Source organism: Rana temporaria, chromosome 5, assembly GCF_905171775.1.
Source record: "Rana temporaria chromosome 5, aRanTem1.1, whole genome shotgun sequence".
Classification (NCBI taxonomy): domain Eukaryota; kingdom Metazoa; phylum Chordata; class Amphibia; order Anura; family Ranidae; genus Rana; species Rana temporaria.
In genome coordinates this window covers 394,941,332-394,951,987 of record NC_053493.1, presented here as the reverse complement: position 1 = coordinate 394,951,987, position 10,656 = coordinate 394,941,332, and positions in this window count along the sequence as shown.

The following is a 10,656-nucleotide window of genomic DNA, read 5'->3' as shown; positions in this document are numbered from 1 at the left end:
CCTGAGGGTGGCAGCAGCGACAAACATATTGGTGGTTGCCAATGACAGCACAGTAAATACGCTCGGGGCTATTCAAGTTGAAACATTTCAAGGATTTTACATTTTAAGTCAGGCATGCCGGTAACACGGCTCAACTCAATATTAAAGGCTCTAGCAGAAAATGCTTGAGAATGGGATTCAGACAATGCAAACTTATTACATGTGTAGCAGAATCTCTGACCTCTTCCAGTCTAATGGGAACCTTCAAGGCCAAAGACAGCTGACATCCTTCAATATGTGGTGGGTTGTGAGGCATAGTGGGTGCAAAGGTGGTAAAAGTCATTGGGCGCCAGACACTTTTTGGATGTAAAATAGTTTTATTTCTTTGACAGTTCTTTTTAAATTTTGCAAGGGAAAGAGGGTTAGGGCCAAGACACCCTTAAGTAGTTTCAATTTCAAATGGCAGACTCCGAGACTACAAAAGGAGGACAGCCGTACAGGGAAAGGCCCCAGCAAGGTGCCACTTCTGCACGTGCAGGATTGCTGTCTCCTATGCAGGGCCGCCATCAGGGGGGTACAGGCAGTATACCTGTAAGGGGCCCGGATGGCAACCCCCTTTTTTTTTATTTATGTTTTAGATATTTTTTTTATATATATATATTTTTTTATATAAAAACAGGAGGTTCCCAGGGGCCCGAAGGCCCACAGGGCCCCAGATGGCAACCCCCCTTTTTTTTATTTATGTTTTATATATTTTTATATATATATATATATAATATAATAATAATAATAATAATAATAATAATAATAATAATAGTAATAATAAAGGACCCAGAGGTCCCCAGGGCCCCGGATGGCAACCCCCCTTTTTTTTATAATATATATATATATATATATATATATATATAATATATATATTATATTATTAAAGGGCTCAGAGGTCCCCAGGGCCCCATGTGGCAAACCCCCTTTTTTTTTATAAATGTTTATTTTTATTTTTTTTTATATATTCTTTTTATTTATTTTTTATTAAAGGGCCCAGAGGTCCCGGATGGCAACCCCCCTTTTTTTGTAATTTGTAATTATTTGTGTGTATATATATATATATATATATAAATATATAAAATGTTATTTTATTTATATTAAACCCCCCCCCCCCGGGCCCCGGATGGCAACCCCCCTTTTTTTTTATAAAAAAATATATTTTTATATATATATATATATATATATATATATATATTATTATTAAAGGGCTCAGAGGTCCCCAGGGCCCCATGTGGCAAACCCCCCCTTTTTTTTTTTTTTTATAAATGTTTATTTTATTTTTTTTATATATTCTTTTTATTTTTTTTTTATTAAAGGGCCCAGAGGTCCCGGATGGCAACCCCCTTTTTTTGTAATTTGTAATTATTTGTGTGTATATATATATATATATAATATTTATATATATATATAACATTTTATTTAATTTTTTCTGCTCCAGGAGGGCCCATGCCTGAAGCTGTGTAAGGGACCCCATAATTCCTGATGGCTGCCCTGCTCCTATGGCAACAGTACCTAAAAAGTTCCTAACTCAAAGTAACAGTTCTCTCTGCTGTACTACAACTTCTCCTTGTAGTTCTTCAGCCCCTTGAATTCCCAGTCTGTCACTGGACCCTCTGATTTACTGACTCTAAATCTCGTGAGCTCCTCAAGGCTTTTGCAGTGGTATCTCCCCCACGCTTCCCTGCTGGGTCCCTAGCTTGGCATTTTAGATACCTTCAAGCTTCACGCCTGCTAATCGGCTTGTTCCCTAGCCTAGCTTGACACACAACTGCTCTGCAAGCCTCACCTCTGCTGGTTTGGTCCCTGACTTGATCACCGCCTGAAGTTTCCCGATTCTCCACCGTGTCCGTTCGGTGAGAATACTGCTCCGGTACTTGCTTCAGTTACTTACTGTGGTCCCTGGTAAAGGCGATTGGTCCCTTAGTGGTGACAGCTTCCCCTCTACCTCCGACCACAACGGGTTCTCGAACCGTCCCTTTTAGTTGGACTGCAAACCACTGTCCCAACCCTGTGCTGCCCTCTTACTTCTGGATAGGCCCTCACGTGACTTGGCAGCCTGATGCCCCTGGGATAGGCCCAATCTCTGGCCTAGCAGCCTGGGGCAGACGACACACGTCCACTCACGATGGCTGTCCAGGTGGCACACAAGAACCTGGATCACCTGACCAAACCCGAATATATAGGCTCTCCCAGAAGGCCAAGGGATTCAACAAAATCCCTGACCCATTGGCTGAGATACTCCATATACCAACCCATAACCTGACCTTGAGTTGTCCTTCTCAATCTAATACATCTAAGTGTCTGGCCACCTGGTGGTAGAAGAGAAAAGTACAACCAGGCCAAACTTAGGGAGAAGACAATGGATCCCTAGTAGCTAAAGGATTACTAAAGGAAAAAAATGTTTTCTTTAAAATAACAAACATGTTATACAATGTTTTTTTTTCACCTTAATGCATAGATTAGAAAAAATTCCTGTAGCTGCAGGAATCACCCCGGTACAACCCCTTCAAGCTAAGGCCACATATTTGCGGAGGTCGACGTGAAGGGGTTAAAATGTCCGCGGGTCGGGTGCACGTGAACTGACAGGCCGGACATTTAGTGGCGGAAGATGAGTGCAGCCTGCAGGGCATAGGTTGCCGACCCCCGATGTAATGATACATGATAACCAAAACAATTGAAAATGTGGTCCTCTTTCTATGGTGGAACATTCTCCTAAAAAAATAAAAATAGGTGAATAGGCAGGAATTTTAACGCAGAAGAGTCATGCTTTGTCTTTTCTGCATTAAAGTTACTTACCTGCCTGTCCGCCCCTGTACAGTAAGCTGCGCACGCACAGCTCATTGTACAAATTCGGCAATGCCGAAGCCTGACGGAACTCTTGCGCGTTGCCCAGCCAATGACAGCGGCTGGTGATGGAGACCCAGAAGCCAGCCGCCCGAAGATGTCAGCGGCCATCGGGGAGCTTCGGGACGACACATCTCTGGTCTGAAGGTGAGTATAATTCTGCTTTAACCCCCCTGGCGGTATTCCCGAGTCTGACTCGGGGTGAGATTTTTTGGCTACGATCAGTAACCCCGAGTCAGACTCGGGCTCGCCTCGCTGAATCCACAGGTTTGGTTTACTTACCTTGTCCCTGGATCCAGCAATGCCACCGTGCTGTGTGCTGTGTCCTCCTGTGCCGCCGATCTCTGTTCCCTGCGACGTTACGACGCACAGGAGCGGAGAACGGGCCAAATTCAAAAAGGTAAACAAACACAATACATACAGTATACTGTAATCTTATAGATTACAGTACTGTATGTAAAAAATACCCCCCCCCCTTGTCCCTAGTGGTCTGCCCAGTGCCCTACATGTACTTTTATATAATAAAAACTATTCTTTCTGCCTGGAAACTGTAGATTGTCTATAGCAACCAAAAGTGTCCCTTTATGTTAAAAATGGTTTTAGAGCAGCTAGAAAACAGCGATAATAAATTATAATCACTTGCAGAAATGTGCGATAGCGATTTGTGGGGAAATTCGTCATAAAAAAATAAAAGTAATGACCGCGACAATTCTGCAACTGAGCAAATTTTAGTGATTTTGAGTTGATTACATTATTGAATAATTTTTATTATAATTATATTATTATTTGTTATAGTTATTTATAATTATATATTATATTATAATTTATAATTTTGTTTTTAAAAAAAAATCATATCCGGGATGCCTACTAGACTCTTGTTTGGTCAGATTTAAATGAGTTATTCCTAAGAATTACAGGCCTACAGTATAAAACGCCAAATTTCCTTGCAAATAATGGTACCGCTTTCAGCACCTTTTTTCTGAAATAATCATACCGCCAGGGAGGTTAAAGACACAAACGCTCAATACACAAAGCTAATACATCAGGATAAGGACACTTATTTTCAAAAAAGTGACAGTAATTTTCAGTTGAGTCCAATGCTATTTGAATATGACAGTCACATGCCTAAAAACAGAGGACCAGATTCACGTAGAGCGGTGTATATTTAGATCGGCGTAGCGCATCTCTGTTACGTTACGCCGGCTCAATTTTTTGACGTAAGTACCGTATCCACAGAGTATTTGCGCCCAAATTTGCGCCAGCGTAACGTAAATTCCGAGGCGTAAGGAAGTGGGCATGCTCCATTGAAATGAGCCGTGACCCCATGCAAATGAAGGGCCGGCCAGACTGCGCATGCGCACATGATTCTGCACCTCACTGCGCATGCTCAGAACTCGGCCCGGCGCAATCAGTGAGATAGGAACTAGGCCCGGCGTACTTAGTGAGATACGCCCTGTGTATAAATAGGCCCAGACAAAGCCCTTCCATTGCAAAAGTACATCCATGTGTTTTTGCTGTCTTTTTTTTTTGTCTGTTTGTGCTGTCTGTTTTTGTGTCTGTTTGGTGCTGAGTGTTTGGTGGTGATATGGCACCAAAGAGGAGAAAGCAAAACTTCTCTGTTCGGGAGAAGCAGATCCTTGCCAGGGCCATCACCCGACATGGGCGTTTTTGCATGGCCCTGAGAGCCGGGACATCAGCCTGGCCAGGAAGAAGGAGATCCTCTAGGAGATAGTTGATAATATCAATACCTTGGGGGGGGGAGACGAGGACCGTCAGTGGTATCGCAAAAAAGATTAATGATCTGAGGAGCGTGGTCCGTGATAAGCTGGCCAAGCTTACAGCACATGCCAGGGGCACTGGAGGGGGACCACCTTGCACCATCAGGTGGACTGATGAGGAGCGTGCAGTGGCCCAGTGCTTCCACAGGCAGCAAGTGGAGGGCCTGCCTGGCTTTGACTCCGATGAGGCCGCGAGGACAGGTAAGTTTATTTTTTTTTCTATCTGGTGTGTAGCATGTGTGGGGGGGGGAGGGAATATGTGACAAGTGTGTGGATCCTCCAACCTGTGTATGTTTTGTGTCATCCACAGATGGCCAGGAGGGTGCTGGGCCATCTGGCCAGTCTGCTCCATCCCCTGGACATCAGGCTGCTGAAGAGCCCCAGGAAAGGCAGGAGTCCTCAGGGGAGGGGAGTGGCCACAACTCACCTCATGAGGAGGATGAGGGGGAGGAGGTTAAGGAGGAGGTAACCATTGCCAGTGAAATACTTTGCCTTTTGGATGAGGCTCCCCCTGTGGCTGGCAGCAGTCAGGCCTCCATCAGGGGTAGCCCCTCCCACTCCTCCCCCAACAGGGCTCCCCCCCCAGGGGTCTCCCCTTCTCCCATGCCACAAGCCTCATCTGCAGGCAGGAAGGCCACACACAAGACCAGGGGGGTGGCAGACTTTCTGCCTGCTAATCTGCGGAGGGACCAGGCCCGTCAGACCCACCATCTGGGTCAGGTCACCCGGACTTTGGCCCAGATGGAGGAGAGCCTGGTCTCCATAAAGGACTCAGTGAATGACGTGAGCTGCAACTCCTTGGCATTCATAAACTGCTTTAACGACCTGCAGAGTGCCACAGCAGGCGTGGGTCTGGAGGTGAATGCCCTGACCCAGGCTGTCCAGGCCAATACGGCAGCCCTGAATGTTGGCCTCAACAGAATAGCCGTGGCCTTGGAGGACAGGCCAGCATTTGGGCAGACACCAGCGGAGGCTCCTCCTTCCCCTGATTCCCCCCCCCCCATGAGTCTCCCCTGAGGGGCCGTGCCCGGCCCAGGCGTGGGTCACGCCAATGTTAATTTGTGATGTACTTTTGATTTAATTTTTTCTTACTTTTTTTTGTTTTTACTGTGATTATGATTTTTTTATGAGAAGTGATCCCAGGTCCGTGTGAATGGTGTATGAATGTAGTGACATAATTGGAGCCTTGGCGGGGCGTTGCTGCTCCCTAGTACCGTGCGGTGTACTTTGGTCTAATCCAATTCGATGAGGATGTGGGGTGTGTGTGCTAGGGACCACAGTGGTGTGCATGCATGCATTCTACTTGTGCCATGATTAATGTGTGTGTTTAACGTGCAAAGATGCCTTCTGAAAGGCGTCTCCTGACTGTTGCTCCCTCAGAAGATGGGGGACCCTCGGGCACGGGGGGATTGTCTGGTTCGGGGGTCAGGTCATCACGTAGCTCAATCTCCAGGCCCCTTCTGACGGCGAAGTTGTGCAGCATGCAACATGCACCGATGATCTGGCACACAAAGTTTGGGGAATACAACAGGGTACCCCCAGACTTATCCAGGCATCGGAAACGGGACTTCAGGAGGCCAAAGGTGCGTTCCACCACTGCGCGGGTACGTATGTGTGCTTCATTGTATCTTTCCTCTCCTGGGGTTTGGGGGTTCCGGAATGGAGTCATGAGATGGGGTCCAAGTGCATATGCAGAGTCACCTGGAAGGGAAAAGACAGGAGGATGTTAGTCATGCATGTGCCCCTCGTGATGTCTGCATCATGGGGGGGGGGACAGACATGCCTGACACCCATGTCACTCTCCAACCAGCCAGCTGTCCCCATACATGTTCTGTTCAAATTCTCTTGGGATGTTGCTTTGACGGTATATGTAGCTGTCATGGCTGGATCCTGGGTGTTTGGCACGGACGTGCCATATGAGGTATTAGGCATCGGCTATCACCTGTACGTTGATGGAATGCCAGTGCTTCCGATTGCAGTACATGTGCTCTGTCTCACGGGGGGGCTGTAGTGCCACATGTGTGCAATCAATGGCCCCCACAGTGCCTGGGAATTGTGCAATTCTGTAGAATTCACACATTGTCTTCATGCGCAGGTCCTCGTGGGTGGGTTTGATGATTTGGTTGGCCATGTGTCTGAGGATTGTGGGGACAACCTGGTGCACACATCTGCTAATGGAGGATTGTGACATCCCAGCCACAACTCCACTTGTGCGCTGAAAAGAGCCAGTGGCAAGGAAATGCAGTGTTGCCATTACCTTGACCAGTGGCTCCACTGCATGTGAGCGGTGTGTTGGGCTGTTGATGTCATCTTTCAGGGTTGTGGTTAATTCCACGATGGCTTCAGGGCTGAATCTGAAGGTGCGATACACCTCAAAAGCAGGCATGCCAAAGACGTCTATGCGTGTGCGGTATATCCTCTCCTGTGCCCTCCTTCTCCTCCTCTGTTCCCTCCCCTTTCTGCGTGCCTCTAAAGTCACTAGTATAGCTATGAGCATGGATGCCCCTGGCATGTTGGCATACAGATTGTTGTCCTGCAAGTGTGTGTGTTCAGCTCGTCCCTAACGGTGTTGCTTTAGCTGACCTGCACACGTCTGGTGCAAAGTTAAGCCTGCTTTTATAAGGTGTAACTTTCCGCCGGGAAAACAGCTGATGCGCACAGGGCGTAGTCTGCGCTGCACAAGCGTACTTTTGTGGATCGCCGTATCTCCCTCATTTGCATATTTGACTAGCAAAACAATGGTGCGTCTAGCGTATTTTGCGCCCCAAGATGCGCCGGTGTAATCGTTTTACGTCGTACAGAAAAAGCTGGTTTTCAGGCGTATCTCGTTTTGAGGATACGGCGCATAGATACGCACGGCGCATTTTTCAATTACGCCGCGCATCTCTAGATACGCCGGCGTAAGTGCTTTGTGAATCTGGCCCAGAGTGCCTTATACTTGTGTAAAGTTTTGAGAATGGAGCCTATAGCTTACACTGACGTACAGCATAGCCATAAAGTATATCAATATTATCTGTATACAATGTAACTACATGAGAAGAGTGTTGCGAAGTGAGTTTTACATTGTTTCATAATCTTCTGCAGCTTTTTGGTCTTGTTTAATATGTGTCAGCTTCTTTAACAAATTATTCTATCATCACTGATGTGTCATATCAGCTGTTATGTTCCTCTAAACGGTTGGATTAGGAGGAGAAAGGATGATGGATACTCTGATTCATTCGTCTTGTTAGACTCAACGCTTTTTGTTTAATTACAGACCAGTTCAGTGGTTACAGTAATGTCCGATCTCCGGGGGTTTAGTCGGTGGCCTCTGTGTGTCTCAGCAGTGAGTGGCCACAGATGTTGTACATTAGTCGATTTATTCCAGATGAAATCATGGTAGTGCAGTTACATAAAGTCTTCTCTGCACTGGATGAATCATACCATTTCCAATCAATGGCAACAATACTGACTAAAGGTATACAGTCATAGGTGGCCTCATGTAAATATAGGAAACGTGAGATCTGACTCTCTGTCAGTCCCTGGTCACTTTTTTTTTCCAAACTTGTTATTCAGAATATTCAGACCACTGACTCACCTTTAGAGAAGAATTCCATAAGTTATTTGTGTGTACTTGATATCTTTTGGGGCATTGTTTACAAGCTTGTGGGTGGGGCCTACTCACCCTGCATGTGGCGGTAATTTTTTTCATGTACACCCTCATCAATTCCCAAGACAAGGCAAGGCCCGCGTTCATGTGAAAGTCAAACGTTATGGCAGTAAAAGTTCTTCTGTATGAGAGCTGTCCTGTGTTGCTACACACCGTCCTCGTTGTACAGTATATCGTATTTAGAAGGGACACTGCCAAGCCCATGCCCACTCCAGCGTACCTCTGCCACCTCACTCCCAGTGACAGAATGGTGTCAGGCCGAGCACCTAGTGTGAACCTCATGCATGCTCTCGCTTAACTCTTTGACTCTCATACCATGCGGCCAGGCACATAAGGTCTCCCTAAGATGGGTTCAGTCCTGGTTAGTCCTGGGAATCGACTGCTAGAGGGGGAGCCAAAACACCTAACCCCTCGCTACCGAAGGAACCGTCACTCCCAGTGACAGAATTGGGTACCGCCAAGCACCTAGTATGAACCTCACGCGTGCTCTTGCTTAACTCCTTCACTCTCATACCATGCGGCCAGGCACATAAGGTCTCCGTAAGATGGGTTCAGTCCTGGTTAGTCTGGGGAATCGACTGCTAGGGGGGGAGCCAGAACACTAACCCCCTCGCTACCGAAGGAACCGTCACTCCCAGTGACAGAATGGGGTACCGTTGAGCACCTAGTATGAACCTCACACGTGCTCTTGCTTAACTTCTCACTCTCATACCATGCGGCCAGGCACATAAGGTCTCTGTAAGATGGGTTCAGTTCCGGTTACTCCGGGGAATTGACTGCTAGAGGGGGAGCCAGAACACCAACTACCTCGCTACCGAAGGAACCGTCACGTTCGCCAGGTACCACACTTCATAACCGGCTGCTACTGTATACACTTCTCACCAGTTCTTGGTTACCCATTGCATTTGCTCTCCAACTCTCCTTCTGAATTAACCTTTTGTAGTGGCCTTGCTTCATACCCCATGTGTGCGTTATAGACCCAGTTTTTGATACGCCATAACCTACCATGCACCCCTTTAAATAACTTCAAACCAGGCTTTTAACAGTTAACAGCTTTACTGAAGATTCAGCAACACAGTTTAACAGCACAGCACACATGAAACATGAGTCCAGCTCTAACTATTTATTGCAGGCTGCACAGGTTCATACTTTCCAGAGAAGCAAAGTCCATTCAGCTAAAGTCCAGTAATAGTAGGTTCCTAGTCCAGGGAGGATTCCAGAAGGGTGACCCAGAAAGGAGCTACATGCTCCAGTTAGGGGCGAATCCAGAGTCTAGTCTCGGGAGGGGCACTGCCACTAGAAAATACATTTTTTTGCAGGCAATTTGTCTGGCCAATGGCTGGTGTCTGTGCTGCAATCATCATGGCACCATGGTTGATATTGTGTCAGAATCAGGGGTCAAGTTCTGGGGAAAAAAGTGTGGGAACTCCCACCCAAGATTTACTCCCCCACCAAAAAATGATACGCTCATATGCATATATATTGTCGCTCGGCTTAGTTTGCCTGCACCTGACAGTGACTTGAGTCGAGTCCTTAACTATGCGGCGATGCTGGGCATCGCCGCATAGTGAAGGATCGGCTCGGGCGGCTCGGCTGCTTGAGGCTGCTCTAGTCCTGAAAAGGGAACGGTGTTCCTGCTGTGAAAAAAGTGCAGGGATGCCATTCCCACTCGAGCCCTGCTTCTATGGCATTTTTTAAGTCCAGCAACTTGGGGCAACTTGAGGACTTAAAAGTTGGATCCAAAGTTGCTGTAGTGTGAACCGGGACTTAAGGACGTCACAGAATAGCTGTATTTATACTGAGATTAAATTACACACAGGTGGACTCTATTTACTAATTAGGTGACCTCTGAATTCAATTGGTTCCACTAGATTTTAGTTAGGGGTATCAAGCCCCTTTCACACTGGGGCGGCGTCAGCGGTAAAGCAACGCTCTTTTTGGCGGTGCTTTACCGTCAATTTCGTGGCCGAGAAAGGGTTAAAACCACCGCGGTATAGCTGTGGTGCCCCAGGGATTTCAATGGGCAGGAGTGGTATACACACTGTTTCAAAGATGCTGCTAGCAGGACTTTTTTACCCTCCCGCTAGCGCCCTCCCTGCTGGAGAGACAGCAGTGGCTGTTTCAGGTCGCTTTGCATGTGCTATTTTTAGTGCTATAGTGCCTGCAAAGTGACCCACTGTGAAAGGGCCACGTCACCTGTCATAAGATGTGGATTGCCACTTGCCAGTGGCCCACAGTGGGGGCGGGCAGTGAAAGATAATGTTATCTCTCTACTCGCTCACCTGTCCACTCACTGTCCTGCCTTCCCGTTCACCCACCGGCCCGCTTACTGGCACGACTGCCTGCTCCGCTCACCCGCTG